Source organism: Acinonyx jubatus, chromosome E3 (assembly GCF_027475565.1).
Source record: "Acinonyx jubatus isolate Ajub_Pintada_27869175 chromosome E3, VMU_Ajub_asm_v1.0, whole genome shotgun sequence".
NCBI classification, from domain to species: domain Eukaryota; kingdom Metazoa; phylum Chordata; class Mammalia; order Carnivora; family Felidae; genus Acinonyx; species Acinonyx jubatus.
The window spans coordinates 34,498,297-34,508,546 of NC_069398.1; positions in this window are offsets into that span (position 1 = coordinate 34,498,297).

Genomic DNA, 10,250 nt, shown 5'->3' on the forward strand with positions numbered 1-10,250 from the left:
CAGTTGGTGTTCCTTGTAATCTCTATATAGCATGTTATTTAAAGAGGGTTTTACAGACAGTGTGTAGTGCGACCTTACTTTTTTAATCCAATCTGTTCATCTTTGCTTTGAATGGAAGTGTTTTTCTCATTTCCACCCGATGTAATTATAGCTCCAGTCGGGATCCAGTCCACCATTTTACTATTCGTTTTCTATTTGTTTTTTGTTCTTCTTCTCCTGGCCTTTAAAAAAAAAACTAATTGACAGTTCGTGTATAAGTGGCAGCATGCTACATGCACCGTAATACACTTTATTTCACTTAATTTATTGGAAGATCTATCTGCGTCGGTACATAGATTCGTGTCCTTTTTCACCTCAGTGTGGATTATCAAAGCATAACTCAGATGTGTGGGTGTTACCCTCGTGCAAACCACATGTACTGGTTTGAGGGACAGAGTTAATAGACCCTTGTGGCCAACAAACCAAGGCAAAAATAAGATTTACTTGAGAGAGAGGAGAACCTGAGGTCTGGGCAGGGAATCCTTGTTCCTGCACGGGTGTGCTCCGTGATGTTGTGCCCCGCTTTACCGTGTTTCACAGATATTTTGGTTTCCACAAATTGGAGGTTTGTGGCTGCCTTGAGCAAGTTTGTTGGCGCATTTGCTCGTTTGGTGTGTCTGTATCACATTTTGATAATTCTCCCAATGCTTTTTTGTCATAATGTGTCACGGTGATCTGTGACCGTGATCTTTGACGTTACCATCGTGATTGTTTTGGGGACCAGGAACCGCGTTCACGTAAGGGCAAACACAATCCATAACCGTGTGTGTGCTGACCGCTGTCCCCACCGGCCGCTCCCCCATCTCCCTCCTCGTCCTCGGGCCTCCCTGTTTCCCGAGACACAGCAACACTGAAACTGGGCCACGTAATGACCCTACAGAGGCCCCTGGGGTCCCAGCGAAAGGAAGAGTCTCGCGTCTCTGACGTCAGATCACGAGCTACGGAGGAGCAAGCTCGGTGAGGAAGGCGGAAACCGGGCCCCTCGCCCCGGAGGCTTAGCCGGGAGGTCGGCGCAAAGGACACATTCCGGAAGGAAATTAGCATGGGAAAGAATCAGCCTCCCCGTTTTAGCGGTTGGGACACAGGAGCGAACCAGCCACGGCATCCCCGTAAGCTACAGCCTAACCCAGAGCCACGCGCTGACTGCCTCAGTTCCACGAAGGAAGGCCGAGGCGGGGAGGAAGCTGCGGGAGGAGAGTCTGAAGCCAGCAGAGGCCGCGTCCAAGACGGAAGAGTGCACGGCGGTGTAGACGCGGCTGCAGGGGGTCCGGAAGATCCAGCTGCGACCGTTAACCAAGGGGCCCGCACGCCACACGGGTCGAGGACGTGCGTCGTTAGAGAGACGTCGGCACCTGGCTTCCCAGCCTCAAGGGACCGGCCGACCCTCCCGTCCGGGGCTGACGCAGCAGCCGGTGACCGCAAGCCGGGACCAGTGCCCAGCGACCCGTCCCGAGTCCGAGGGCCCCGAGCGAGCACGCGGAGTGGGCGCTGCCTGTCCTCTGCCGACGGGACGCCGCCGCCCGGATGGCAGCGCGTCTGTGTGCGACGCCCCTGGTCACCCGAGAGCTCGGACGGACACGGGCAGTGAGACGAGCGTGGTGTTCATGCCTGACTCGGCATCCGTCCTGCCGCCCGTGGATGGAGGAGTCGTTTCGGTCCTCAAGACTTCTTTAACAGGCGCACTTCGTAAGGCTGTAGCTGCCACGGATGGTGCTTCCTCTGGTGGGAAGAGTCCGCCGAAAACCTGCCAGAAAGGAGTCACCGTTCTCGATGCCACTAAGAACCTACGTGATTTGCAGGAAGAGGCCAAAATGTCAGTTGTGACAGGAGTTTGGCAGAAGGTGATGCCAGCCCTCAGGGACGGCCTCGAGGGGTTCGGGACACGGGCGAGGAAGTCCGTCCCGTGCAGATGTGGGGGAACAGGAAGAGAACCAGAACCAGAGGTGGAGCCTGCGGGTGGGGCTGGACGGCTTCCGTCTCACGCTTCACCAGACGAGGACCCGCTCCTTCCGGGTGAGCAAGTGAGGTTTCTGGAGCTGGAACCCACTCTTGGTGAAGGCGCCGCGCGGACGGTCGAAATGACCACAAAGGGTTGAGAACAGCGCGTAAACGGAGTCGCTAAAGCCGCAGCAGGTGTGAGCGGCTGGACCCCAGGCGTGAAGGAAGTTCTCCTGTGGGTACGATGCTGTCGAACAGCATCGCACGCTACGGAGGGGCCTTTCGGGAAAGAGTCAGCACAGCAGACTTGATAGTCTCATTTCAGAACTTGCCAGAACCACCCCAGCCTCCGGCAACCTCCACCCTGACGGTCAGCAGCCGGCGGCCTCCAGGAAAACCTTCCACCGGCAGAAAGGTTACAGCCCGCTGCAGGCTTGGGTGATGGTTAGCATTTTTAGCAATAAGATATGTTTATTTTTAATTTTTTTTTTCAATTTTTCAACATTTATTTATTTTTGAGAGACAGAGCATGAGCAGGGGAGGGGCAGAGAGAGAGGGAGTCACAGAAGCTGATGCAGGCTCCAGTCTCTGAGCTGTCAGCACAGAGCCCGATGTGGGGCATGAACCCACAAACTGTGAGATCATGACCCGGGCCGAAGTCAGACACTTAACTGACTGAGCCACCCAGGCGCCCCTTATTTTTAAATTTTTAATTTTTTGGGGGGGTTACTGGATTGTAGGTGATTTTAATTGTCTTTATTATTCTGTTGTGTTTTCAACAGTAAATGTGTGTTTTCTAACAAGAATAAATGATGTTATTTTCTTAATATAATTTATTGTCAAATTGGCTTCCATACAATTTTTAATTTTTTTTAACGTTTATTCAGTTTTGAGAGAGAGAGAGACAGAGCACGAGTGTGGGAGGGGCAGAGACAGAGGGAGACACAGAATCCAAAGCAGGCTCCAGGCTCTGAGCTGTCAGCACAGAGCCCGACGCAGGGCTCCAAGTCATGAGTGGTGAGATCATGACCTGAACCGAAATCAGATGCCCAACCGACTGAGCCCCCCAGGTGGCCCAGCAATAGAGTATTTTTAAATTAAAGTAGGTACCTGTTTTTTTAGACATCATGCCATTGCACACTTACTAGACTACATCGTAGTGTAAACACAGATTTTTATACGCCCCGGGAAACCAAAAAATTCATTTGACTGACTTCATTCTGATTGAGCTTTACTGCAGAGGTCTGGAAGCAAACTTGCAGCATCCCTGATACGCCTGTACTTTGAATAACCCGATTAGCTGCCCGGGTGTCTGTCCTTGAGCGACTGACCGGGAACACCTGGGAAAACTGTCCCTCTTGGTGGCGGCCACCCAGGAGCCTCGCAAGTGGAGCTGTGGACGCCCAAGACCTCCTCTGCCAGTAGCTGTCCTTCAGCACGTCCCGCTGGCCTGGCCGGCGTGCGCCCTTTCTCTCCATCAGAACGTCTCCAGATGCACCACAGCGGCCCAGTCGTACTGCCGACATCTGGATGATGGCCTGTCTTTTACCAAAATGAGCATGCTCCAGCATGGTGTGAATGCTCTTTATTTGGGGTTTGCCTCCATTTGGAGTCGCCCAGTGTAGCCCACCGAGTTATGTGTGCTACAGCCATGTCACGGAGGCGTGGCGCCACCAACATCCGGGGGAGGCTGCCTGCCCGGGAAGAGGCGGAGCCTCCAGCCTGCCGTCCCCCGTGGTGGTGGGCTGCCTCCACACCTCCCGCCCTCCCGGAGGGTCAGAAATACACTTGACGCATGGACAGAGTTGCTGTTAGGGCCTTTAATTACACCCAGCTCCTCAGGTCGGCAGCTGGCTGCACTGCGGTCCATCCATCGGGAAGCACCCCGCCCCCCACCCCCGGGGCCAGACTCAGGACCCCGGGCCACTCGGCTCCTGTGCTGCCAGGCAGTGTGGCCAGTTGCTGTGCTGCCAGAAGTAGTGTTTTCGTTTCCATCCGTTAGCCGTTGGATGATTAAAGAGGACGACGTAGGCGAGGCAAACCCAACGTAACACTTCCTGAAGCAGAAGGCCTCCGTTTGGAGAACCACGGGATGGGGACAAAGAAGAACAAGGAAGAGAAAGGACACATCAGATCGGCTGGGGCCGCGTAGTCACCCTCGTTTGGGGCGAGAAGGAACAGGGAAATAAGGACAGAGCCCGGGTGGGCAGCGTGTGGGGACTGGGGGACAGTTTCTGGTCCCTTGGAGCACTTGCAGGGATCAGCAGTGATGGCACACGGGTAGAGGCGGCACCATCCATCCTGGGCCCGGAAAGTTAACAGCTCAAAACCTGATTTTAAAATGTAAATTCATTTTTTGTTGTAAGATTATTTTTTGAGAGACAGAGAGCGTGCAAGCAGGGGAGAGGCAGAGAGAGGGAGAGAGAATCCCAAGCAGCCTCCGACGGACAGCGGAGAGCCCATCGTGGGGCTCAAACCCACAAACCACAAGAGCATGACCTGAGCCGAAGTCATATGCTTTATTGACTGAGCCACCCAGGCCCCCCAAAATGTAAATTCATTGCAAGGAGACATTTAGGGCTCCCACGAAACCGTGAGTTTGATGGGCTAAATGTTCTGCCACGCCCCCACCCCCGTGGGAAGCCCAGGGCTCGGGGCGGGGAGGGCAGGGTGCCTCCCTCGCCTGCCGCCTGCCGCCTGATGTGGGCAGTTCACTTACTCTCACTGAGCCTGCTTTCTTGCCTGAAGCTGGGTGATAACAGTAGGCAGCTCCTAGGCTAGGGAGGACTCCCCGGAAGATAATGTGGATAACTTCTGCCTTTCTTTTCCTATAGGCTTATCCGAAAAGAAAGAGTATTTTCAAGAGGGCCCACTGGGTTCCGAAGGGTGGAGGTCACTCCTGGGTTTTAGAAAGAGGCTCAGAGCTGGGAAGTGTCTAGTCCCTCAGCCCAGGAGGCAAGGACAGGGGTGAGGGAGAGCCCAAGGTGGCAGGGTCTCCAGCGGGGTGGCCAGGGGGGTGTCTGGCGTCCTTGCTGCCCCCTCGGCAAAGTCTCGGGAGCCCTGTTGCGCCAGAGGGGGCTGACGTCCCCCCTCACTTCCCAGCCATGGGCCTGCCTGGGCTGTGTTGTCAGCATCGAGGCCCAAACACAACGGCCTGTAGGACTTCCCCTAAAAAACAAAATGTGAAATTGGATTCCTGGTTAGCCAGTGAGTGAAGGCTTATTATCAGATTTATTGTGACAAATCTGATTTCGAACAAATCAGACATTTGCTTATCTCTTACGCTAGTTAAAGAACAGGGGCTGGTACATAGTGAGTGCTCGGTGAGCCCTTACAGCGTGCTTGGTGAGTGGTAGCCCTTACGGGGCCGATGGCCTGACGTGGATCTGCCGTCGCGTGGCCGTGGGCCTGGGGTGAGAGACTCCCTTGCACGGAGGGGAGGCATCAGGGAAATGCATGCTGCCATCGTCACGGCTCATTCTAGTGGCTGCGAGCGTGTGGGTCGCGATTGTGAGTGGGAAGGAGGTGTCTGTGCCAGAACGGGGAAAGAAAGGAAGGCAGACCAGGCAGGGGCTCTGGGCTCACCCTCTTTTGACGGTGCTCTGTGGACGGGCAGCATGTGGTTTCGTTTGAAGTGCGGAGAGGGCTAGCGCCCCCGGGTCGCCCACCAGATGGCCAGACCGCATGCAGCGCTGAACTTCCTGGCTGTGAGCCGCCCTCTGGGGTGGGCAGCTGGGGGAGTTTCGACAGATCTGCGCGCCCACGAGGCCAGGCCTCCCGCGGGTCCAGCGATGCGCCCCTTTGCGGTCCGTCCTCCCCCTACCCCGCACCCCGCATTTGGGGAGGAGGTAGCTGAGCGGTGGGAAAGGAAAGTGAACACAGAGACAAAACCAGCGGTTTTTGTGGGAAAATTGAACACCAGCAGGGTGCTCTCCAAGCTTCCGCCTGCAGAATTGCTTTGTGCGTGCGTGCGAAGAGAGGCCGGGTTCCAGAACGCAGCGGCACTTGCCTTGTGATTTTTCCATCCGCTTGAAAGAGTCACGGAGGGAAGGATCCAAGGTAGCTGCCAGGCCCGCGGTTCTCAAACAGTGGTCCTCAGAGGGCAGAAGTCCCCCGGGGGCCCCATGCCGGACCGTCCCTACGCCCGTGACTCCAGTTTGTAAAACACTTAAAACGGTCCGGAAAGGGCGATAAAGTTTCTTTTACCACGCCCTTGTCTGTCTTTATAGGTTTATAATATAGATGTATATGTAACAGGTACCTGGCTAAAATGTATATAGTGTTACATGTAGAATTTTAATTCTGTATAGTATTTTATATGATGTTTATTACATAAGTAGTAAAATTATTACATAAATAGCATATTTATATATCGTTATAGTATTTACGGTACTTATGTCCATACAAATATGTATAAAATACTATATGTAGTAAATGCAGAGAGGAAATATGTATAGTGATAAATATATAAGAAAGCTTAGAGTAAACACATTTATAGTAATATATATAAACTAATATATATATCACACAAATTATATATATATATGTACATTCCACAAATGGTCTAAAATACCATGTATAGTAGAAGTATAAATCTATAAAGACAGGCAAGGGCATTATAAATGTAAGAATACATTATTTAGGAGCACCTGGGGGGCTCAGTCGGTTAAGCACCTGTCTCTTGATTTCGGTTCAAGGGACTGAGGTCCTGATCTCACAGTTTGTGAGTTCGAGCCCCACATCAGGCTCCATGTAGACAGTGCAGAGCCTGCTTGGGACTCTCTCTCCTTCTCTCTCTGTCCTTCTCCCTGCTCACATGTTCTCTCCTTCTCTCTCCCTCTCCCTCTCTCTCTCTCTCTCTCTCAAAATAAATAAGCTAAAAAATACATATTTCATACACAGCGATGTATAGTAATGTGCGTCACCAGAGAACAGAATGCACGTTTATGATCCCTATTTGTACATCTTTTCCTGGAATTTTCGCTTTTTTCCCATTATGTTTTTGAGATTAATTCATTTTCACGTACCATAGCTCATTCATTTCTGCTGAGTGACATTCCATTATAGACCACATCTTACTTTCTTTCTTCCTTTTTTTTTTTTTAATTTTAAAGAGGGAGAGTGAGAGAGTGCACATGGGAGCCATGTGAGAGGCAAGAGGAGAGAGAATCTCAAGCAGGCTCCACACTCAATGCAGCACTTGACACGGGGCTCAGTCCCATGACCCCGGAATCGTGAGCTGAGCTGAAATCAAGAGTTAGACACAACAGGGGCGCCTAGGTGGCTCAGTCGGTTAAGCGTCTGACTTTGGCTCAGGTCGTGATCTCGCGGTCCGTGAGTTCGAGACCCGCGTCGGGCTCTGTGCTGACAGCGCAGAGCCTGGAGCCTGTTTCAGATTCTGTGTCTCCCTCTCTCTCTCTGACCCTCCCCCATTCATGCTCTGTCTCAAGAATAAAAATTAAAAAACGTCAAAAAAAATTAAAAAAAAAAAAAGAGTTAGACACAACGGACTGAACCACCCTGGCGCCCGAAGACCATATCCTAGTTCCTGGGTCCCTCCTCTGGCTCTTGGAAATTTGGGCTCTTTCCCTTGTTCGGTGCTGCAAACGATGCTGTGAAAAATGTTCTCACACGCGCGCACGAGCTCATCTGAAGACTGTCCGCATCGGGGGCTGGGCTGGGCAGGTCTCGCGTGGGGCGTCCTCAACTGTGTAGGATGATGGCGTGTTTTCCCAAAGTAACTGTGTAGCAGGGTTGGCTTATTGCCACGACGACCCCAGAAGGCTTCCACCATCCGTGTGCATAAATGTGAAATTCTGGTCGTGACATCAGCGTTACGAGGCTACAGCTCCGTCCTGGGAGCCGCGAGAGTTTCGAGCCCTGTGGCCAACTGGGACGAGTAGCAGTGGCTCTGCCACTAACCCAGTGAGTGTCCGTGGATGGAGCCTTATGCTCCTGTGGACCACGATTTGCTTGCCTGCTTGTAAGGGCCAAAAGAGGGGACCAAAGAGACGTGACAACTGATTCCGATGCCTCATCTTCACTGGATCCTGTACTGGAGGGAAAAAACATGCTCTGATGCATGTCACGGACTGAACTGACAAAGCTGAGGACATCGGAATACAAACAGAAGATCAGATAAAAATACATTAACAGGGTTAAATTTGCTGAAGCTGATGGCTGTTCCGAGGTGGTGGAAGAGAATATCACTGTTCTAAGGAAACGTGCCTTGAGTATTTAGCGGTAGAGGGACATGATACACACAGCTTACTCTGAATGTATAAGTTAGGTTTGAAAGATGAAGGGTGTGGGGTTCCATGCTAAGGCCGGGGAAGGTAAGGGGCGGGAAAACCTCACTCACCCAGGAAGATCGGGACCAAGAGCTACAGTTTCTTCTCTCGGGAGCTCTGGATCTTGACAAAGTCCCCCGTAGGGAACAGGTGTTTGGAGATGTCTGTTCATATGAGTGCATGGTTGAACAAGTAAATGAAAGAATAAATTGATAAATAAAGGATGTGATATCTTGGCCGGACCACAGTTGTAGAGAGCCCCATGTGTTAATGTTGACCTTTTTATGAAGTTTGATAGCCGGTGATGGCCTACCTTACTCCTACCACAGAGTACTTCAGCGCTGTCCAATAAAAATGTCACATGTGTAGGGAACCTGGGTGGATCAGTTGGTTGAGCATCCGACTCCGGCTCAGGTCATGATCTCACACTCCATGTGTTCAAGCCCGGCGTCGGGCTCTGTGCTGACAGTTCGGAGCCTGGGGCCTGCTTCGGATTCTGTGTCTCCCTCTCTCTCTGCCCCTACCCCACTTATGCTCTGTCTCTCTTAATAATAAATTTAAAAGGAAGGAAGGAATGAACGAAGGAAACAAGGAAGGAACGAAGGATGGATGAATGGAAGGAAGGATTGATGAATGGATGAATAATATGTGGTATATCCATACAGTGGAATATTACTCAGGCTTAAAAAGGAAGGAAATTCTGGCACCTGTTACAACGTGGATGAACCTTGAGGACATGATGCTGAATGAAGTAAGCCAGACACAGAAGGATCTCACTCTTTAGGGGTCTCTGGACTCATCAAAACCACAGAGACAGAAAGGAGATGTTAGTGCGGGGGGCTGGGGAAGGGGGTGGGGGTCCGTGTGTACTGGGAACAGAGTCTCAGTGTGGGAGGATGGAAACTTCTGGAAGGGGACAGTTGTGATGTCTACACAACAGTATAAATTTTAATGCCACTGAACCGTGCACTGACAAAAGGTTAAGATGGCACATTCCATGTTATATATACTTTAGCACAATAAAATGGTTTTATTAAAAGCGTTATTATTGAAACCATCATTTCGGGGCCGTCTGCCTGTCTGCTGGCTGGGTACCCTCGGACAGGACGCTGAGCTGACAGCCTTGGTCTTCCGTGGGCGCAGTGTGCTGGGTTCCCCGCTGTGTGTAAGGCACCGTGGAAGGACAGACATGTCACCGAAGAAGCCTGCAGAGGGAGCTCTCGGCCTTCCCTTTGCTGCTGAAGACTGGAGGCTGCTGGTCACGCCTTTCCTCTTTGAATTCCTGACGTCCTAAGAAGCCCGAGACGCTTTGCTCCCCGAGGCATTGAGCTCCTCACTTGTTTCTCCAGGATGTCTCGTCTAAATGCGGCTGTCCTTAAGCTCACAGAGCAGGGATGGGGGTGGGGGGGAGGATAGGAGGACTCAAGGGGTCCGATGTGGCCCCAATTCCTCCAAACTGCTTCCCTTCTCACTTGACCAAGTCCCCCTTCTGCCCTCGGCCTCAGAGTTGCACCTGTTCCAGCTCCGGGCATGGTCAGCCATCAGTCCCTGTTCAACTCCAGGGACCTTGGGCAAGCTGTTTATCTCCTCTTCGCCCAATCTGACTGTAACGTAGGTTGAGAAGCTGACTTTGAAACAAGATCACGGTGGTCCGTGGGGGAGCATCTCTGCCTTGGTCCCGGCCGCACCCGGCTTGACCAGAACCCAGCTGTCTGGCCCCGCCGTGTGCTTAACATGCATTAGCTCACGCAGCCCTTGGGATGACCGCGGAGGCAGGGACAGCTGTGTCCCCACGTGTGGACTGCTCCGCTCCGTCATGCTGGCCTGCCTCTCTTAGACACCGTTCCTTCGCTGTGTTCCTTCCTGAGGAGGGCTGGCAAGAAGGGAAAGTGGAGGTGGTGATGAGGCATCCGCGGGGCCAAGAAGCTTCTGCAGCCCTTGCCCTCGCCGGCTAATAGAGCAGCAATTCTCAGGAGGCCTAGG